The sequence below is a fragment of the Camellia sinensis genome, chromosome 2, assembly GCF_055761805.1.
Source record: "Camellia sinensis isolate YWXY chromosome 2, ASM5576180v1, whole genome shotgun sequence".
NCBI classification, from domain to species: Eukaryota; Viridiplantae; Streptophyta; class Magnoliopsida; order Ericales; family Theaceae; genus Camellia; species Camellia sinensis.
Window position 1 is genome coordinate 187454603 of NC_138962.1, and position 22682 is coordinate 187477284.

Consider the following 22682-nt stretch of genomic DNA (forward strand, 5'->3'; position numbering starts at 1 on the left):
CTATTATATTCAGAAGAATGAGATAATTTGGGATTGTTGTGCCACACGTCCAGGATTTGTTGAAATTTGACATGTGTGAGAATCAATTTTTTTTATATCTATGTATAATGTTAGTTTTGCTAAATTTTGTTACGTCTCTAGATGATTATGCTTCTGCTTAACAAGATCTAATATTTCTTCTCTCTTAATGAATTGGCATGATATTTTGTAGTGTCTGCTTTTGTTTTTGGAGATGTTATTTTCATTTACATGGTTTTTGTAAAGAACATAGTCCAAGACTATACGTTTTGGGTAGCCACATGGAATGTAGAAACTTTAACTAGTAAGAGTATGGAATTGGTAGATATCATGATTAGGAGGAGGGTTAGTATAGCTTGCATGCAAGAAACTAAGTGGATGGGTGAGAAAGGGCAATAGAGAATATCGGTTTTAAACTATATTATAATGACAAAGATAAACAAATGAATAGGGTAAGAATAATAGTTGCCAAGGGTCTTATAGAAAATGTAGTTTCGTTCATTAGGAAAGGTAATAGGATTATATTAGTTAAACTAGTTATTGGGGAGAATATAGTAAATGTTATTAGTGCATATGCTCCTCAAGAAGGATTAGATTATCAGACTAAGAGATTTTTGGGACCAAATGGATGATGTATTACAAGAGATACTCGTACGAGAGACCTTTGTTATAGGTGGAGATTTCAACAGCAGGAATAGATAAATTAGATTATGAGAGGATGCATGGTGGGTATGTTTTTGGGGATAGAAATGATGCTAGAGAGAGTATTTTAGATTTTGCGTTGGCTTCTGACCTGGTGGTGGCCAATACTATGTATAAGAAGAAAATGAGCATTTGATAACTTTTAAAAGTGGGTCGATTAGGAGTCAAATAGATTACTTTCTAGTAAGAAAAGTGAACCGTCTAAAATGCACTGACTGTAAAGTGATTCTTGGAGAGAGCCTGACGTCTCAACATAAGATTTTGGTGCTAGATTTATGATTTAAAGGCAACACAAAGCTAGAAAAGATAGTGGGCGCCGTAGGACAAGATAGTGAAACCTAAAAGGGGGTAAACTAGAAATATTTAATAATAGAATGGATGAAGAAGGTACTTAGGACTTGGAAGATGATTCTAACACTATGTGGAACTCGATGACCAATTGTATGAGGAGAATCTGAAGGGAAGTCCTTGGAGAGTCAAAAGGAAAAGAACCCAACTCGAAACTTGGTGGTTGAGGGATGAGGTTCAAGCGGTAGTAAGACGAAAAAAGAGTGCTTTAAAAATGGCTGAAAGATTGAATTGAGGAAAACCTTAAGAATTATAGATTGACTAATAAGGAGGTCAAAAAAGTAGTGCGAAAGGCTAAATTGAAAGCCTATGATGACCTATACGTTAGATTAGATAGTAAGGAGAGAAAGAAGAGAATATACAAACTTACTAAGACGAAAGAGGAAAACAAGAGATTTTTATTAGGAGAAGTGCATTAAGAGTGAGGACTCTAAGGTGTTGGTGAATGATGAAGAGATTAAGGAGAGGTAAAAGAAAAATTTGGAAAAGTTGTTAAATGAGGAACATGGAGGAAGGTCAAAAGGTGAGGAAGTAGTAGTAATACGGAAAACTAAGACTACAGGTTCTATCATAGGATTAAGAACTTTAAAGTGGAGATTACACTTAAGAAGATGAAATCGAATAAGGTTTTAGGACCCGATGGTATCCTTATTAAAGCTTGGAAATGTTTGGATAAGAAGGGGATTACTTGGTTGATTATTTAGTAAGATTATGTTGATTAGAAAAATGCTACAGGAGTGGAGAAAGAGTATTTTAGTGCCAATCTATAAGAATAAAGGAGATGTCTATAATTGCAACAACTATAGATAAATCAAGCTGATATGGCATATAATGAAAGTGTGGGAGAGAGTAATGGAACGTCGATTATGAGATATAACAGATGTGTCAGAGAATCAATTTGAATTTATGCCCTATAGGTCAACAATGAAAACAATTTATCTTTTGAGGAGAGAAATGGAGAAGTATAGAGAGAAGAAAAGAGATATTCATATGGTCTTTATCGATATTGAGAAAGCATATGATAGAGTGCATCAAGATATAATATTGTGGGTGTTAAAAAAGAAAAGGGTGACAAAATGCTATATTGATTATGAGGGACATGTATAAAGATGTGGTGACCACTATTAGATCGTCGGCTGGAGAGACAAGTAAATTTTCAATTACTGTGGGGTTACAATGAGGATCAACTTTAAGTTCTTATCTTTTTGCTTTAGTTATGGATGAGTTAACGAGTAATATTTAGGATAATGTACCATAGTGTATTCTTTTTGCAGATGATATCGTATTAGTGGATGAGACTAGAAAATGAGTTAACACTAAGTTGGAGACTTGGAGAGAAACACTTGAATCTAAAGGATTTAGGATAAGTAGAACTAAGGCAGAGTACATGGAATGTAATTTTAGTAATAGTAACAATGGAAACAAAGGAGAAGTGAAGATTGAGAACCAAAAACTACCTAAGGTTGAATTTTTTTCATTATTTAGGATTGATTATAACAACGACTGGAGAGATTGGAGCAGATGTGGTCCATATAATTAAAGTGAAGTGGTTTAAGTGGATGAATGCATGTGGGGTATTGTGCGATAAACGAGTGCCAACTAGATTACAATGAAAGTTATTTGGAATAATCATTAGACTAACAATATTGTATGGGACGGAATGTTGGGCAACTAAGAAACAACATATAGATAAGATAAGTGTTGCTGATATGAGAATACTAAGGTAAATGTGTGGCAAGACTACAAAAAACAGAGTTAGAAATGAGTATATTCGTGAATGGATAAAAGTAATACCGATAGAAGATCCGTTGAGAGAGAATAGATTAAGATGGTTTGGTCATATACAACGAAGACCAACAGAGGCAGTAATGAAGAGATGCAATACAGTGACGGTAGAGGGATATAGCGATCCCAGGTTTACCCTTGTTGTATAGTGATCCGGACATGTGTCCGTGGATGTTGGTAGTTGTTTATTATCTTGTTTACATCCTTTCTTACGTTGTATTTGAGTTATAGGATGTGTTGAGCGGGTTTGTTACAGGTTGGTTGAGTTTAGAAACCAAAACTAGTTGCCCAGATTTTTGACCTGTACGCTCGAGCGGAGGTGTTGGCGCTCGAGCGTAGATTACGTCCATCCAGTATCTTGTTGTGCAGTGTTGTGAGCTCGAGCGTAGGGTTGGGAGCTCGAGCGGAGGCCTGGTTCTGCAAATGTGCTGGGCGAGTGCATTCTGCGCTCGAGCGGGAGGTTGGCCGCTCGAGCGGAAGTCTGTGAGTGGCCGCTCGAGCGGGGTGTTTTACGCTCGAGCGGAGACCTGGGTTAAAGTCCCGAAATTGTGACTTTTCAAATCACTTTTTCACTTTCTCTTCTCTCTCTTACTTTTCCAAAATCACCATTGTTGAGCCTCTCACTCTAGACTCTACCTTCTCTCTAGGTTTTGATCTAGTAGGAGTGATTTACTCACCTTTGGCCTTTACAAAAAAGTTGTTGATCGTCGAGGGCTTCATTTTAATCTGAAAATCTCGGGTTTTGGAGCACGTTGGGTTTTGTCGTCTTCTCCTTTGGAACTCCGAATTTGAGGTAGGGATAACCTACTCCTCTCTATGGGTTTTGTCTTTAAATTTTGGTAATTTGAGATGTTGGGCTTGGTTTGGTAATTTGGTGAAAGTTTGGGACTTTTGCGTAATTTTACAAAAGTTGGGGTTTTATTCATAATAAACCTAGATGCATGTTTGGCAAGGAAAATGGAATTAATGTTGAATCATTGATGAAAATGGGACCTAAGGGTTGAAATGTTAATTATGGGAATTGACCTAATTACATTGTTTAATTAATTGGGATAATTAATTGAGAGGAATGAAGGAATGAAATGTTGATTGAATATCCATTGTGCATTTATTTTCTGTTTAGAAATAACTGCTTTGGGCTATCGGTGGAGGATAGTCGTGATTGTTGTAGACAATGCTTGATGATTAAGTAAACGGAAACTAATCAATGGAATGTGTCATGGAACTTGACGGTTGATAGTATACATTAATTGTATGTATTGTGTGATTGTATATAGAACCAATGTGTTTATATACGTTATGTGTAGAGGAGGAGATAGGGGATGTACTCCGCGGTTTAGGGGAAGATAGGGGATGTACCTCTAAACCGGATAGGTATTGGGAGGAGATAGGGGATGAACTCCGTAGACAGAGCTCATATGCTTGTCTAGAGAAGTGAAGATAGAGCTCATATGCTTATCTTTGTGAAGTGTGGATACAGCTTGTATGCTTATCTGTGGATATTGTTGATATACATATCTGTTGTAGAGTGTGGATACAGCTTGTATGCTTATCTGTGGATATTGTTGATATACATATCTGTTGAGAATGTGGGTATAGCTTTTATGCTTATCTGAATGTGAGATATAGTTTTTATACATATCTGTGGAAATGATGATAGAGCTAGCATGCTTATCTGTTGAAAAAGGGAAAATGAAAAGTAATTGGGACTTGTAAGTCGTTGACATAAATATGTAATTTATGTGATTGTATCAGTGTTGACCAACTATCAGTTGCTAATGTTTTAGTCATTGTCCATGGTTGGTTTAGTGTATTTCTACTGGGCTGTGGCTCACCCTATATGGGAATATCATTTTCAGGTGCAGGAAGCATGCCACCTCCAAGGACATAGCTGGGAGGCTAGTGGCGGGCATAGTTTTGTCGTTTTACTTTTGATGTATTACATGTAATTTCAAGCCAAGGGCTTAATGTGTAAACGAGTTAGAACTCTTCGTTGTAACCAAGTGTTAACTTGGAAAGCTGTAAGCCCGTAGGGCATTTTGTTATGAGGTTAACATGTAATACTTATGTAATGAAACTCAATCAAATAAAGGAATGTGGTTAGTTTATATGTAAATGCTTGTCTTATTTTGAGGGCGTTACAACTTGGTATCAGAGCGTACCGGGTTCGAATACTTTGAGTACGTGGGAAGTGATTAGTATCACAATGGGTTTGTCTCGCTTGATAGAGACGTAGAAGTAGTACCATATGCTATGTGTTTATTTGATAACATGCTTATGTGACTATGTGGGTATGGGATTTAATTTCTAGGATGTTGATTGGATCCTTGAGTTTCTGGGAGTCTTGTTGGAAAAGCACTTGATCAACGCTGTTTCTAACCGGAACTCTAGTAACGTCTCGGGACTATCATTATCCGGAAATGAAATTCGTAAGTGCTTATGTATTTATGTGCTTATGTGGAGTGAATTACAGTTGTCCATGCATTAGGACGTGAGTGTTTAGTTTCGGCACATTCGTGAATGTGCTAATGTTCTGTGTTGCCTTTATTAGGATGTCAGGACGAGGAAGAGGAGCTAGGCGTGGTAGACCTGCGAGGCAGGAAGTACCGTTACCGGGTGAGATTCCGGCAGTACAGGAGGGAGTTGGTCAGGCCACTGTGGCTGAGCCAGTAGGTCAGCAGGCTATGGGTGCCTTGGCCAGAGAGTTAGCAGGAGCTTTGGGTATTCTTAGGGCTGAGAATCAGGCAGCTGAGGCAGGGCCGTCCTTCTTGAAGAGGGAGTTCTTTCGGTGTAATCCGGACGAGTTTATCGGGGATCCTAAAGAGCCGCTTAAGGCAGATGAATGGCTCGAACAGACAACGAAGACGTTTGAGATGCTTGGCATCGAGGACGGAGCACTGAAAGTGACCTTGGCATCCTTCCAACTGAAGGGAGATGCGGGTCAATGGTGGAAGTACGAGAAGGCTCGTGTTGGTGGTACTTGGGAGGCATTTGTGAATGCTTTTCAGGAGAGGTTTTTGTCTGCAGTAGCTAGGGAGAAGCTGAGGGATCAGTTTAGCCGGCTTAATCAGCAGGGCTTGTCAGTGGCCGAGTTTGAGGCTACTTTTACCAGTCTGTCTAGGTTTGTACCTGAACTGGTGGCGTCTGAGGAACGCCGTTGCTATGAGTTTGAGCGGAAGTTGAGGCGGGGCCTCAAGTTGAGAATTGGTGGATCTTATATTCGAGAGTATAGACACCTAGTGGACGCTGCAGCTCATATGGACCTTATGATGCAGGAGGAGGATGAGGGTCAGAGAGGCTCCAAGAGGAGCCAAGATAGTCAGGGTGATGGCAGGAGGCAGAGGGGTTCTAACCCTCAGCAGTCGCAGGGTGGTGTTGCTAGATCGACCTTCCCAGTGCCGAGTGCAGGCTCCGGGAGAGGTGGTCAGGGGGATTTCACCTGTTACAAGTGTGGCCAGCTGGGTCACAAGGTATCTGTTTGCCCGCAGAAGGGTGGGGGTCAGAAAGCTGCTTCTTCTTCAGCTAGACCGCAGAGTCAGAGTTTGGGCAGGGGGCAGCTCTTGACTTGTTATCAGTGTGGACAACCTGGGCACATGAAGAGGTTTTGCCCACAGTTGAGTGCCACTTCGGGAGCGTCTGGTTCTAGGCAGACGCAGGGTTTTCAGCCAGCTCAGTCTGTGCAGGCCTCGAGGGCCAATCCGGGAGCTTCGTCATCCCAGTCTGTGCAGCAGTCTTTTGCTCCGAGAGGTGAGCAGGTAGACCAGGGGCCTACGGGGCGCGTGTATGCTGTTACCGCGCAGGACTTAGTACCGGCTCCATCGGTGGTGAGAGGTACTTTTCTGTTTTGCAACTCAGTTGCTAATGTGTTGATAGACACGGGTGCATCTCATTCTTTTGTATCTGCTGCATTTGCATCTGTTTTGGAATTGGAGTTAGCACAGTTAGCATCTCCTATTTGTGTGGTATCGCCTTTGGGTGGTGAGTTGATTCTAAAACAGGGTGTTAGAGGATGTGATATTGAGGTCGCCGATTATAGGCTTCCTTTTCTGTTTGTTGTCATGCCCATGAAGGGTTTTGATGTTATTTTGGGTATGGACTGGCTATCGTCATACCGGGCTGTTATTGATTGCTACCGCCAGAGGGTTACGTTATGTACCTTGAGCGGGGAGTGGTTCCATTTCTTGGGAGACCGGGTTGGTAGTGTTTTGCCACTGGGGTATGATTCGCGAGGGCGAAGTGAGCTTAGTAGTCTACTTGCTAGCTTTGAGAGTGGTGAGAGTGGTGAGACCCAGCATGTATTGCCGAGGGTGGTTTGTGAGTATTCGGATGTTTTTCCCGAAGATCTTGTTAGTTTGCCACCTCACCGAGAGATAGAGTTCTCTATTGATTTAGTGCCTGGTACGGCGCCGATTTCTATGGCACCTTACCGTTTTGCTCCAGCAGAGTTGGTTGAGTTGAAAGTTCAGCTCCAGGAATTGCTCGATAAGAGCTTTGTTCGCCCTAGTGTTTCGCCGTGGGGAGCACCGGCCCTCTTTGTTAAAAAGAAAGATGGTGCCTTGAGATTGTGTATAGACTACCGGAAGTTGAATCGGGCTACGGTTAAAAATAAGTACCCTATGCCCCGTATAGATGATTTGTTTGACCAGTTGAAGGGTTCCCGTTGTTTCTCTAAGATAGACTTGAGATCGGGTTACCATCAGTTGAGGGTCAGGGAGGAAGATATTCCTAAGACGGCATTCCGTACGCGGTATGGCCATTATGAGTTTTTGGTGATGCCATTCGGACTTACCAATGCACCGGCAGTCTTTATGGACTTGATGAACCGGATTTTCCGGGAGTTCTTAGACCGATTTGTGGTTGTTTTCGTGGACGATATCCTTATCTATTCGTCTTCTGAGGAGGAGCACGAGGCACACTTGAGAGTGGTGCTTGAGTTACTTAGAGCCCATAGGCTGTATGCCAAGTTTGGGAAGTGTGAGTTCTGGCTGAGGGAAGTCAAATTCTTAGGCCACGTGGTATCCGGGGAAGGGGTGTCTGTTGATACATCCAAGGTTGAGGCAGTGCAAGATTGGGCACAGCCTAAGAGTGTGTTTGAGATCCGCAGTTTTCTGGGATTGGCTGGGTATTACCGTCGGTTTGTGAAAGATTTCTCCAGGTTAGCGTCACCGTTGACTAGACTGACTCAGAAGGGAGTCAAGTTTGTGTGGAGTGAGACTTGTGAAAGGTCGTTCCAAGAGTTGAAAATTAGATTGACCACCGCTCCGGTGTTGATTATTCCGGAGAGAGGGTTGGGTTATGCGGTTTATTGTGATGCTTCACGAGAGGGTTTGGGTTGTGTGTTGATGCAAGAGGGAAAAGTGGTAGCTTATGGCTCACGTCAGTTGAAAATACACGAGAAGAATTACCCCACACACGACCTAGAGTTAGCAGCTGTGATTTTTGCCTTGAAAATCTGGAGGCACTACCTTTATGGTGAGAGGTTCGAGGTATTCTCGGATCATAAGAGTTTGAAGTATCTGTTTACACAGAGAGACTTGAATCTGAGGCAGAGGAGATGGATGGAGTTCATCGAAGACTATGATTTTGAGTTACATTATCATCCGGGAAAGGCCAATGTTGTGGCCGATGCCCTTAGTAGGAAAATCATTAGTGATGTAGCTTGTATAGCCATCCGGGAATGGGTGATGTTGGGAGCACTTGGCGAGTTTGATTTGCTACTGGGCGAATCTGTTGAGGCTGCGGCCTTGTTTTCTGTCGTGGTGCAGCCTACACTTGTGACTAGAGTGTTAGAGGCACAGAGAGGTGACCTTGAGGTAGAATCCCTCCGAGAGAAGATCTCCAGTGGGAAAGTTGAGAAGGGTTTGACGGTGTATCCCGACCTGAGTGTGAGATACCGAGACCGTTTGTTTGTACCGGAGGCTTGCCGTGAGGAAGTACTCCGAGAGTTTCACCATTCGCGCCTTGCGGTGCATCCGGGAGGTACTAAGATGTATCAGGATTTGGGTCGCCAGTTTTGGTGGCGGGGTATGAAAAGAGATGTGGCTGTTTTCGTATCGAAGTGCCTTACTTGCCAGCAAGTGAAGGCCGAGCATCAGAGGCCAGCGGGTTTGTTGCAACCCTTGCCTATTGCCGAGTGGAAGTGGGAGCATGTCACTATGGACTTCGTTGTAGGTCTTCCGAAGACTCAGCGGGGTAGTGATGCTATTTGGGTGGTTGTAGACCGGTTGACTAAGTCGGCGCACTTTATTCCTATGCGCGTGAGAGATTCGGTAGATCATCTTGCCGCTTTGTATATTCGGGACGTAGTGAGATTGCACGGGGTCCCAGTGACGATCGTCTCAGATAGAGATCCTCGTTTTACTGCTAGGTTGTGGCAGAGTTTGCAGAGTGCCCTGGGCACTAAGTTGACCTTTAGTACGGCTTATCATCCTCAGACTGACGGGCAGTCCGAGCATACTATTCAGATCCTCGAGGATATGCTTCGGGGTTGTGTCCTGGACTTCAGTGGGACGTGGGAGAGGCACTTGCCATTGGTAGAATTTGCCTACAACAATAGTTTTCAGTCTAGCATCGGTATGGCACCGTTTGAGGCCTTGTATGGCCGACCGTGTAGGTCTCCAGTTTGTTGGGCCGAGGTGGGTGATGCACCTTTGTTGGGTCCGGAGTTGGTTAGGGAGACGACGGAGAAAGTTGAGCTTATCCGTAGGAGGCTTGTTACAGCCCAGAGTCGACAAAAGAGTTATGCCGACCGTAGGAGGAGGCCTTTGGCGTTTGAGGTAGGTGATCATGTCTTTCTGAAGATATCACCTAGACGAGGCCTGACGAGGTTTGGGAAGAGTGGGAAGTTATCCCCTCGGTTTATTGGTCCTTTTGAGATCCTTGAGAGGATTGGTGAGGTTGCTTATCGGTTAGCCTTACCGCCGCAGTGTGCCGGAGTGCATGACGTGTTTCATGTGAGTATGCTTCGGAAGTATGAGCCAGATCCATCACATGTGCTGGATTGGAGCGATTTAGAGGTAGATGAGGATGCCTCGTATGAGGAGAGACCGGTTCGGGTCTTGGATAGGCGGGATCAGGTCCTGCGTGGCAAGACCATTCCTTTGGTGAAAGTCTTGTGGAAACATCACGGAGTGGAGGAAGCCACTTGGGAACGTGAGTTGGAAGTCCGTGAGAAATATCCGGACTTGTTTGTTGATGTGTGATCTTGTATTTAAATTTTACGTTTTGTTGAACTTAAGAGCTTTGATATATGTCTTAAGTTGTGAAACATTGAAAATGTTTTGGTTATTGGAAGTATGTTTTGAAACTTGCCTAATATGGAAGTTGAAAGTGACATTATATGTGTTAAATATATTGTTGAAATTGGAAGGATAGTGCATAATGTTGATGCATGTTGAAAGTACATATGTTGTTTACATATTGTGATATGTCTCTTGTTAAAGGGATGGGATGACCGGTAATGGGTCGAATTGTTGAATGTTAAAATGTAACATTGTTTAAAATGGAGGAAAACTTGTTTTTGAAAACTTGTGTTTAATTTCGGGGACGAAATTCTTTAAAGGGGGGAGGTTATAGCGATCCCAAGTTTACCCTTGTTGTATAGTGATCCGGACATGTGTCCGTGGATGTTGGTAGTTGTTTATTATCTTGTTTACATCCTTTCTTACGTTGTATTTGAGTTATAGGATGTGTTGAGCGGGTTTGTTACAGGTTGGTTGAGTTTAGAAACCAAAACTAGTTGCCCAGATTTTTGACCTGTACGCTCGAGCGGAGGTGTTGGCGCTCGAGCGTAGATTACGTCCATCCAGTATCTTGTTGTGCAGTGTTGTGAGCTCGAGCGTAGGGTTGGGAGCTCGAGCGGAGGCCTGGTTCTGCAAATGTGCTGGGCGAGTGCATTCTGCGCTCGAGCGGGAGGTTGGCCGCTCGAGCGGAAGTCTGTGAGTGGCCGCTCGAGCGGGGTGTTTTACGCTCGAGCGGAGACCTGGGTTAAAGTCCCGAAATTGTGACTTTTCAAATCACTTTTTCACTTTCTCTTCTCTCTCTTACTTTTCCAAAATCACCATTGTTGAGCCTCTCACTCTAGACTCTACCTTCTCTCTAGGTTTTGATCTAGTAGGAGTGATTTACTCACCTTTGGCCTTTACAAAAAAGTTGTTGATCGTCGAGGGCTTCATTTTAATCTGAAAATCTCGGGTTTTGGAGCACGTTGGGTTTTGTCGTCTTCTCCTTTGGAACTCCGAATTTGAGGTAGGGATAACCTACTCCTCTCTATGGGTTTTGTCTTTAAATTTTGGTAATTTGAGATGTTGGGCTTGGTTTGGTAATTTGGTGAAAGTTTGGGACTTTTGCGTAATTTTACAAAAGTTGGGGTTTTATTCATAATAAACCTAGATGCATGTTTGGCAAGGAAAATGGAATTAATGTTGAATCATTGATGAAAATGGGACCTAAGGGTTGAAATGTTAATTATGGGAATTGACCTAATTACATTGTTTAATTAATTGGGATAATTAATTGAGAGGAATGAAGGAATGAAATGTTGATTGAATATCCATTGTGCATTTATTTTCTGTTTAGAAATAACTGCTTTGGGCTATCGGTGGAGGATAGTCGTGATTGTTGTAGACAATGCTTGATGATTAAGTAAACGGAAACTAATCAATGGAATGTGTCATGGAACTTGACGGTTGATAGTATACATTAATTGTATGTATTGTGTGATTGTATATAGAACCAATGTGTTTATATACGTTATGTGTAGAGGAGGAGATAGGGGATGTACTCCGCGGTTTAGGGGAAGATAGGGGATGTACCTCTAAACCGGATAGGTATTGGGAGGAGATAGGGGATGAACTCCGTAGACAGAGCTCATATGCTTGTCTAGAGAAGTGAAGATAGAGCTCATATGCTTATCTTTGTGAAGTGTGGATACAGCTTGTATGCTTATCTGTGGATATTGTTGATATACATATCTGTTGTAGAGTGTGGATACAGCTTGTATGCTTATCTGTGGATATTGTTGATATACATATCTGTTGAGAATGTGGGTATAGCTTTTATGCTTATCTGAATGTGAGATATAGTTTTTATACATATCTGTGGAAATGATGATAGAGCTAGCATGCTTATCTGTTGAAAAAGGGAAAATGAAAAGTAATTGGGACTTGTAAGTCGTTGACATAAATATGTAATTTATGTGATTGTATCAGTGTTGACCAACTATCAGTTGCTAATGTTTTAGTCATTGTCCATGGTTGGTTTAGTGTATTTCTACTGGGCTGTGGCTCACCCTATATGGGAATATCATTTTCAGGTGCAGGAAGCATGCCACCTCCAAGGACATAGCTGGGAGGCTAGTGGCGGGCATAGTTTTGTCGTTTTACTTTTGATGTATTACATGTAATTTCAAGCCAAGGGCTTAATGTGTAAACGAGTTAGAACTCTTCGTTGTAACCAAGTGTTAACTTGGAAAGCTGTAAGCCCGTAGGGCATTTTGTTATGAGGTTAACATGTAATACTTATGTTATGAAACTCAATCAAATAAAGGAATGTGGTTAGTTTATATGTAAATGCTTGTCTTATTTTGAGGGCGTTACAAGGGAAGTCTTCAGGGAAGGGATAGATCTAGATTGACGTGGGTTAGGGTAGTAAATAGAGATATGAATCTCTTTAATTTGACTAATCAAATGGCCTTTGATAGAGTTGAGTAGAGAAGAAGGATTTATGTAGCCGATCTCATTTGATGGGATTTAAAACTTAGTTTGGTTTGGTATGATTTTTATAATCCTCTTATTTTTGTTGAATTGATTTATTTTTTGGGTAATTGTTGTGAAGTCTAGTCCTGCTGGGACCTTTTACCCAAGATATGGAAAATAAAAAATAAAAAAAAAATCAATGTAACAATGATACCACGCTATGAATATATGTAATTTTATATTTAAATTTTTGGACAATTGTTGGATGAGAAATATGGATTGACTTTAAAAAGTGATTAATAGTTTTCTAAATTTCATGGGCAATTTGGGAAACCAAAATTGTCTGGCACATTTATTTTTATTTTTTTATTTTTTTTCAAAAGGTACTTAGTCCATAAGTTGATTTGTGAATTTTTTTTTTTGGGTCAATATGTTTAAACTTAAATCTCTTTGGGCCAAAACGACATTGGTCTGTCCAAATGTCACATGTTCAAATATCACCTTTGTATACATGCCATTTATCTATACACATGTCATATATTTGTGTAATGTCACATATTTGTTCACCTTGTTGCCACCAGCCATCATTGACTTTCTAAGAATTTTTTTGGCCAATTTTCTTTGTGAAATTTCGGCACCTTTTCAACTCTTGTTTTTATCACAAAAAAATATTAAATCCTTAATTAAATAACATATGGTCTCATAACTGTATGATTTTCACCGATTAACCTTTTTTCAAAAGTAGCATTGTAAAATCAACTTATATTTTTCATTTACCGACTGCCTATTTTAAATATAAATTTGTGCATACTTAGCAAGTGCACTCATCCCTAATACATATATATACTAGTGTATACCTGTGCCTAAAAGCACAGTGTAAATAATGTTAAGATTAAAATATAATTTCAATTTATACGTATCATATTTGAAATTTATGTAGTTTGTGTCCTTTTTTGATAAAGATACTTTAAAATATATATATATATATATATATAATTCTTCTTAAAGAGCTTGTAACAATTTTTCTTGTACCACACGCTGTACAGAACTCAAATAACAACTCTCCCTAGCCTTAATGCAAATTAAGAAACAAACAAATAAGTTTTATTATATTCGCCAATATTGCAAATTACAATATAAGAGCAAGTTAAAAAAAATTATAAACACTAAACAAAATACAGAAGTCAAAGCTATTGTATACTCGTTAACGTTCTATAATAAAAAGAAAAAAATTACTAAACACCACATAAAGCACACTAGCAAATGCTCTATAATCTCAACATATTAAATTGAAAATTAAATATCAAACAGTGCATACCAGCATGTACTCTGCAATTCCAAACAAATCAAATATAAAAAATAAAAAATTTAAATTAAATACCAAACAATGCACACCAGCCAGTGCTCTGCAATCTAAAAAAAAAATAAATTAAAATTAAAATGCACACCAGCTAGTACTACTGCTGCCAATCAAATTATAACCATATAAGAAAAACAAACATTATATTGCCATACACCTAAGCCGATAGTATATGTATGCTTTACAAAAGAGTGGAAAAAAAGCTTTACAAAAGATATGTATGCTTCACAAAAAGTGGATGTATGCTTTACAAAAGATGTGTTAATAACATGTCTTTAAACATGTGTTTACCCAAATTTCATCCTTATTCTTTTCCAAATAGTCTTTGTATCAACTTGTATGTATCCCAAATGAGGAACATGCACAACAATCTGGTAATTTATGGAAGCAAAAAAATCTAGATTAGTACATTTGTTGAAAAAATATATATCAAAACACTTTGAGATTGAAATTACCTTATTACTTTGAGATTGAAAAAATATCTATATAATTGGTGCATAATTTCAACAATATTTTCACCCGTGCCTAAAGGCACTTTCCTTCCAACCACTCGTACAGTTTGTGAAACTCTAAACCTAAAAGGCATATATAGTATACATTCAAACCTAAGTCGAGTAAATCCATTCTTTGATCCAACTTACCCAAATAAGTTGTCAACAAAAATCATCGCATTCATCTAATGGTTGAATGTGGCTAAACCAAAGAGTTATTGCAAAGATGATTAATGTAAAAAGTCATCAATTACATTAACTAAGACAACTTTAAAAATGAAATTGTTGCCCTAAAAATTGGCCAAAGTTAAAAGGATTTGAAAGTCGTTCAATAGCCATTCTAGTATTGATACCTGAAATTAAAAAAAAAAAAAAGAAAAGAAAAATAACAATAAAGTTAGATTAGATGGATTAAAGCAAAAGAATCTAATTAAGAAAAAAAATGCCTAATGTTCAGTATTTTCAAATCAACGTGACATAGTATGTAATAAACTTTCTAACTTCTCAAAAGCATCCATCATTTATCAGACATCACTTGCAATCACACACAATCCAACTCACTTTCTTCACATGTTTCCTGGTTTAATTTTACTATCTTTACTATGTACTTGACAAAAAATGAACACACATGTTTTCCTTTACTAACTAAACCAGGCAAGAATAAACAAAAGCTCTACACCACTATTTTATTGTCCTCATATTCCAAGAGGTTAAAAAAGAGAAGACAGAAATAAAGAGGAAAAAAGAACCTACAACTTTAGTTTTCTCTTAAATAAAATGTAAATTTATAAATCCTGAAAATATATGAGCAAAAAAACCAATTAAAGAGACAATTATACATCAATTTTGATTTTGACAATAGGGGATTCCAAAACTTAGCACAAAGTTATTCCCAAAGTAACTCAAAATTTACCAACATATATTGTCTTAAGTAAGGCATTTATTTTGTTACTACAATTAGTCTGCATGTTCACCCAAAAAAAAGCAAAAAGATTTATCTACGTTTATCTTCCCTTTTTTTTTTCTTCAATTTTTTCAATCCTCATTATGCACATTTTCTTTTTGGTTTAAATCTTCAATACATACTCCCAACAATCACCAAGATATATAATGGCCAAGCCAACACTTTCTTATGGGGGGGAAAGAAATCTAGTGTATAGTGCAAGAGTCATTCAAATAAGCCATTATATTAGGTTTCTCATAGGTCATACCAATCCATTCTATTTCATTCCACTACTTTAACATTCACCAAAACCACTTATAGAAAAGCTACAAAGACTACTACAACACCATTTACTAAGCTCCATAAGAAAGAAAGAAAGATTAAGAAAAATAATGTAGGGGAAAAAGCAAATGAAAGCAAAAAGTGAAAGCCATACTGTTTTTGTTTTTATTTTTATCATGGTTTATTGTTCATTAATACCATTTTGCTTCCAGCTTTTATGCAAATGGAAAGGGAGCTTTGTTTAAAACATAACTACAAAATGGGGGAGGGAGAAATTTTTTATAAACCCAATAAGTAACAGACCAAAAAATTTAACTTTTATCAAAATTATATGAGTAATGAAACAGACGTAATAAAGAAAAATTGTGTGAAAGGGTTTATACCTTTGATTATATCTAGAACCTAGAAGTTGATAACCACCAGCAAAAAACATAGCACAATATGAAAACAGCAGAAGTAACAAATTAAAACTTGGAAGAAAACTAATGATTAGAGGGAGAAAGGAAATGACATATTTATCAAAACTTTAATGAAAAATATTATCAAAGAAATCAAAAAAATAAATACCTTTCATTATAGAACTGATGAATTGCGTCAAAAATTGATGAACTGCTGCAAGAATAAATCAGATGTTAAAAATTGATTTATAGAAATATAGCAATCAAAACAAAGGAAAGAAAATAATTAATCAAAATACCATTAATGTTTGTAAACAGTGGAAGGGAAAATATACATGGACGTCCATTATACACGAAGTAAATAAAAGAAAATAACGGTATCTTAGGTGACTTTGTCACGGCTCGAATCACTTTCATAGTTCATTATCATCAACATGGATGTCCATACTCTACAGAGTATAGCGTTTTCAAAATAAAAAAAATCACACCTAAAACACTAACTAAAGAAAAAAAATCATTTTTTTACAAAGATGAATGGAGTGATTGACAGCAAAAAAAAAAAAAAAAAAACCGCCATTCAAATGTAAAGCATTACCCAAATCAAATTGATTCATTAAAATCCCAATTCAACTGAAACACATGCATAACAAAACAAATGAGAAAAAATGTAATTGCTTGAGCTTTAAGCACTGCTTGAGTTGTTGAGTCTAAAAAGAAGGGGGGGGGGGGGGGAAATTAAAAAACAAAGCTCGAAGTATAGTTTCTATCACAACATACCAATCCATATTCCCAAATAATAATAAAAAATTAGGCTTCTTACATAGTTGTACTTTAATGGAGGCTCCAATTACAGTCATTGGCCGAGTCTCATATTCTACAGGATTTAACCACTGTCATCAACATCTATAAGTAAACCTGAAATAATAGCAAAGTCATGCCACTTGAGGAATAATCAAACCAAGCAACCATATGGATTGAGAAACATACAGTTAGTTGATAAAGTAAAAACTAGACGATGTAAATGTTGGACAATCTTCACTGTATTTCAAATATAGATATATATTTTGTTTTTGTACTTAACAACAAACGGAATATAAAAGAAATAAAGGAAATGAGAGAGTTTGTTTCATTACAAAAATCAAACCATAAAATAAAATAAAATAAATTGATTTTTATTTTGTTACAAAAACAAAATCAAATTCTGAAACAGAAAAATAATAAAACAGAAAAGTAAATTAATTACTTACCAAATTAATTTGTTGAATCAATTTTCTAATCAAGTCCAGTGTTTAACACAGTGTCCATAAGATAGATACGTCCTCTCCATGGTGCTTTCAGAATGTGGACGTCTATCTTCCAAGATAAAATGATCAACAGCAAACAATAGCACCACTACAAATTATTTGCACGAGGATCACACTAAGTGTTTACACTCTTTCTCACAGAAATTTAATGCAGCAAAATGCAGAGATTTATTGCAGAGAATAAGATGGAAATTTTGAATGAAAAATCCAAATCAGAGCATGTCTTATTTATAGATGATTTCATGGCTGTACATGTTTGAATGAACAGGTATGGTACCTGTTCGGTTTGAATAAATAGATACAAATCTATTGGGTTCAAATTTTGACAGATAAAACCTGTATTGAACAGGTTTGAATCTGCCCGGGTAGGGAAAATAAAACCGGAGCCAATTTTGAAATTAATTTTCAAAATTCAAATTCCAAAAAATTAGAATTTAATTTTAGAAAATAAAATTCAAATGTTTTTAGCCCAAAAAGATAGGTATGAGGCCGGACAAGCCCAACCCAACCACACACCACCACCCGACCGACAAGATGGACGGCGGCGGCAGCGCGCGCGTGTTTGTTTATTTTGGGTCCAATGGGTCTAGCCCACTTTGCTCATAACCTCCTTCTTTACAAAACTTGGGTTCCCCTTGGGGCCTACCCCAAGTTCCAAACTCAAGCCTTATAAACCCACTCAAAGTATGCCCACCAAATCTGTCACGATCCCATTCCGGCCCTAGTAGAATGGTGCCGTGATGGCCAGTAATCCAAGATTTACCGAAGGCCAACTTTCAAAATTCACACACAATCAGAGTATAAATATATGGGGCTCACAAGCGCGGAAGCAATATATACAAATCTAGTTAGTCTATAAGAGCTGGGCATAAGTCAAATGGAATGGCATACAACTTTACATAACTTTACAACTTGAATACAAACAAAACGAAGTACAAAAAAAATACATTACATCTTGATCAAAAGGCTTCTCAAGCCAACATGTGCAAATTACAAGTATTACAAGCCGAGAAGCATAATTTTCAAGACTGCCGACGTGAATACAAGTCAAGCCGACATAACAAAAATCCAAAACAAGCTCGCGAATCACATCTAGGCGTCACCGCCTTCTTGCTCATCACCTACATATATATAGAGATGGTAAGCTTGGATACTCAGTGAATGGTATAAGTAATAAAGGGGTTTGCATGACTGGTATTCAAGATCTTTATCAAACGATACATAACATAATTAGTGCAAGTCAAAGGATGAACCAAGTCCATCTAGCAAATCTGTCAAGTTTCAAAGGATGCTTATTAGCATCATTATAACACAAGTGATGACATCTCGGCAAACAAACCCACGCGGTAAACCGTCAGTGGCAAACAAGGCAAGACAAGACAAGACAAGGGAGATATCTCAATTCAATGGTACAGTTGCATTATAGTCCCCTGGCACTAAGGACTTGTGCTACAATTGCTTAGAGTCCCCTAGCACGTAAGGACTTTCCAAACTTTGTGCTGCAAATGCTTAGAGTCCTCCAGCACGTAAGGACTTTCCAAACTTTGTGCTGCAAATGCTTAGAGTCCTCCAGCACGTAAGGACTTTCCAAGAATGTCATCAAAACAAGATAGTACATATTTTCCAACTAGGAATAACCATTCATGCTTACAAATACTTTTCAAAACAAAGCGAAACAAGGCTTTTGTCAAAGCATTATAACATAGCTTTATTAAAAATACCACTCACTTAGCTCTTCAAACGTCGGGGTCAAGGCAAGTCCAAGTCCTACAAACACATGGTAAAGTCTATTGAATGCACTTTCAAACAAGTTTCACATGCATGCAAATGATCTCGGCATTCCTCAAAACTAAGTCAACTCAAAACAAAACACAGTTTCTTATCTCGGAAAAACATGCTGGGCAACTACCAGGTCTAGGCCGAGGTCCCACACCTCCTTGCCAAGGTGTGGCCTCGATGGCCATATTCAAGGAAATGAAGTCGGGAAAATTTGGGTTCCCTCTACTGAAGAATATGAAGAACATGAAGAACACGAACATGAGCAAGATGAATGCAAAGATCATAATTTGCTATTACAAAATCTAAGATTTCATGCTATGAATTCAAAAACATGGACCTGGGTACCCATATTCAAGGATCTTGTGAGAACAAACACAAAAACTTGAATCTTAATACGAACTTTCGGATCAAACAAGACTTTTTCTTCAAGAACACATGAACACTATTTTTTCTTTCTAAAACCAACTTTAAATCAATGCATGACGTGCGGTACAGGTTCGATCGTGCAATGCAGCTAGATAAACATAAAGAACAACATGAGTAAATCAAGAATCTAACGTCAATACACGAATCTAACGGTTTGATCTCTAGGAATCAAGCTCGAAGCCTACTCTCTCACTCTAAAACTTCTTCTCCTTCCTAGAGCTTCTCTCTCTCTACAAGGCAAAGATATAATACGAAAATGTATATTTTTCTGGATCTGTCGGCTGACTTAACCCTCTGCAGGGGCACGTGGTAGCGGCTGGTTGGTTCTTCTCAAAAAGGTGACTGAGTGAAAAGACAAGACTATGACAAAATGTACTCAACAAGCTAGGCAACAAGAGCACTCCGACAAGTAACGACATCAGCTAACAACAAGACTTCGGCAAGCAAGGGGCAAGAACATCGGCTAGAAAGGACAACACTTGACCTAGCTGTGCCACACCTTGGCCTAGATGTGCCACACCTCGGTCTAGGTCGTACCAATCCAGGAGTGAGGTCACTGGGTTCAAGGGTAACATCTCGGCCTAGATAATGCACATCTCAGCCTCGGCGATGAACACCTCGGCCAACATGTCAGAGCAAAGGTGGAGTCAACCAAAGTAAATTCCAAGATGGTCTTAGATGCAAGAGGTTCAAGACAAACCTAGGCTCAGGGCGACCTCGGCTAGATCCACACCCAGTAAGGTACAAAGCATGCTGTAACACTTAAGTGAACAAGGACAAGACTTGAAATGCAAGCTTAACAAGACAAAATCATATGAATGCATATGAGTATGATTAGGACAGTGTGAGGGTTATTACAAAATCAATGTGGGACAAGCCATTATTCAAACCTTAAGGAATTTCCACCAAAAACTCCATTTCCATAGAGCTCACTTTGGCTTCAATTTCCCATTCACCTGATAATGGTTTTGAGCAACCAAATATACCACGTGAATCACAACGTGGCATAGAACGCGTTACCACTTAGACCCGCCAACTTTGGCACATGGGTCCCACCTAAAAATTAGACCAAAGTTATGAAAAAATCTGATTTTCCAAAACTTCCAAAACCATTTCTAACAATCCCCCACTTGAATGGAATTTGATGACAACGGAAATGCAACAATATGCAAAATTTGTCGAAAGAGTATAAATCAAAAATATCTTGCATCAGGATAGGTAGCTTTCGGCCTTGAACCTTACCTAGTGATAACCTATCGGACTTACTAGCTAACCAATGGATGCGATGCCTTGATTTGTTCAGCCATTTGTGTAAGCCAAGACAATAGATTTCACACAAAATATCTTCTGACACATCGTGGTTCTCATAGTTGTGTTCACTTTGGCCTTGAATGCTGCTTGTTGTTCGTGAGTGCTTCTAGAGAATTTAGCCTCTTCATTCTCATAGAATCGGCCCCAGTTTGACACTCATATAGGTGATTCTTATTGTCAGTATCTCTGATACTCGTCTTGTTTTTTATGCCTAAATCAAGATATAAGTAATCATTAAAAGCAAAGCTAATCCTAAAACCCCTGCATATAACACATGTTGCAGATATCACTCTCACCATAGGAATGGGTAGGGAATTTTAATCCCTTGGTGATTTCTGGCGAGCCACACATAACTTAGTTGTCCCTCTGAACTTAGTTCTTGGGATCTTCAGTCATATAAGTAGGGTTACCATTATGATGACTCTTATGTAATAGGCTTTAATCCCATCCCCTTTGATGAACTATACAATTGCTCTTTTGTCAAACCTTTTTTTAATAGATCCGCAATATTCTCTTTAGATTTTATATAATCTATTGAGATTATTCCATTTGAGAGAAATTTCCTTACAGTATTATGTCGACGACGAATATGTCGTGACTTACCATTATACATATGATTCTGTGCCCTACCTATTGCTGATTCACTATCACAATGAATGCAAATAGCTGGCATAGGTTTTGGCCATATTGGAATGTCTTCTAAGAAGTGACGAAGCCATTTTGCTTCTTCTCCTGCATTGTCTAAAGCAATGAACTCAGATTCCATTGTGGATCATGCGTGGATTTCCAAGAAACAACAGCGCCTCCCAAAGTAAAGACATATCCACTAGTGGATTTTGAATCTTTAGTATCCGATATCCAATTGGCATCACAATAACCTTCGAGTACTGTTGGATATCGAGTAAAGTTCAAACTATGATCACGGGTAAATCTTAGATATCTAAGAACCTGAATGATCGCTTTCCAGTGGTCTTCTCCGGGGTTACTAGTGTACCTACTCAATTTACTGACTACATAAGATATGTCAGGACGAGTACAATTCATTAGGTACATTAGGCTTCCAATGATTTGGGAGTATTTTAACTGAGACATCGCATCACCTTTATTTTTCGATAAATAAAGACGAATGTCTACAGGTGTTCTAGCTACATTCATATCATCCTTGAGAAATTTATCAAGAATTTTCTCAATATAAGGTGATTGAGATAATGCATATCTGTCAGATGTTTTAGTAATTTTCATTCCTAATATTACATCTACGACCCCCATATCTTTTATATCAAATCTTCTATTCAGCATTTGCTTAGTTGATTTGATCATATTTTGACTGCTTCCAATGATAAGCATGTCATCCATATAAAGACAAACTATGACATATCCTTGGTCCGTGTTTTTAACATAGATGCACTTGTCACATTCATTTATCTTAAACCCATTAGTAAGCATAGCATGATCAAATTTTTCATGCCCTTGCTTCGGTGCTTGTTTTAATCCATAAAGAGATTTTACAAGCCGACAACTTTCTTTTCTTGCCCTGGCACTACAACCCTTCAAGTTGCTCCATATAGATCTCTTCATTTAGATCACCATTTAAAAAAGTCGTCTTAACATCCATTTGATGTATCTCTAAATTATACAACGCTGTTATGGCAATAAGCATGTGGATGGATCTTATTCTTATCATAGGAGAATATGTGTCAAAATAGTCTAGACCTTCCTTTTGTCTGTAACCTTTTACCACAAGTCTTGCTTTATACTTGTCTATTGAACCATCTGCTTTCATTTTTCACTTGAATATCCATTTATATCCAAGTGGTTTAGAACCAAGTGGAAGATCCAC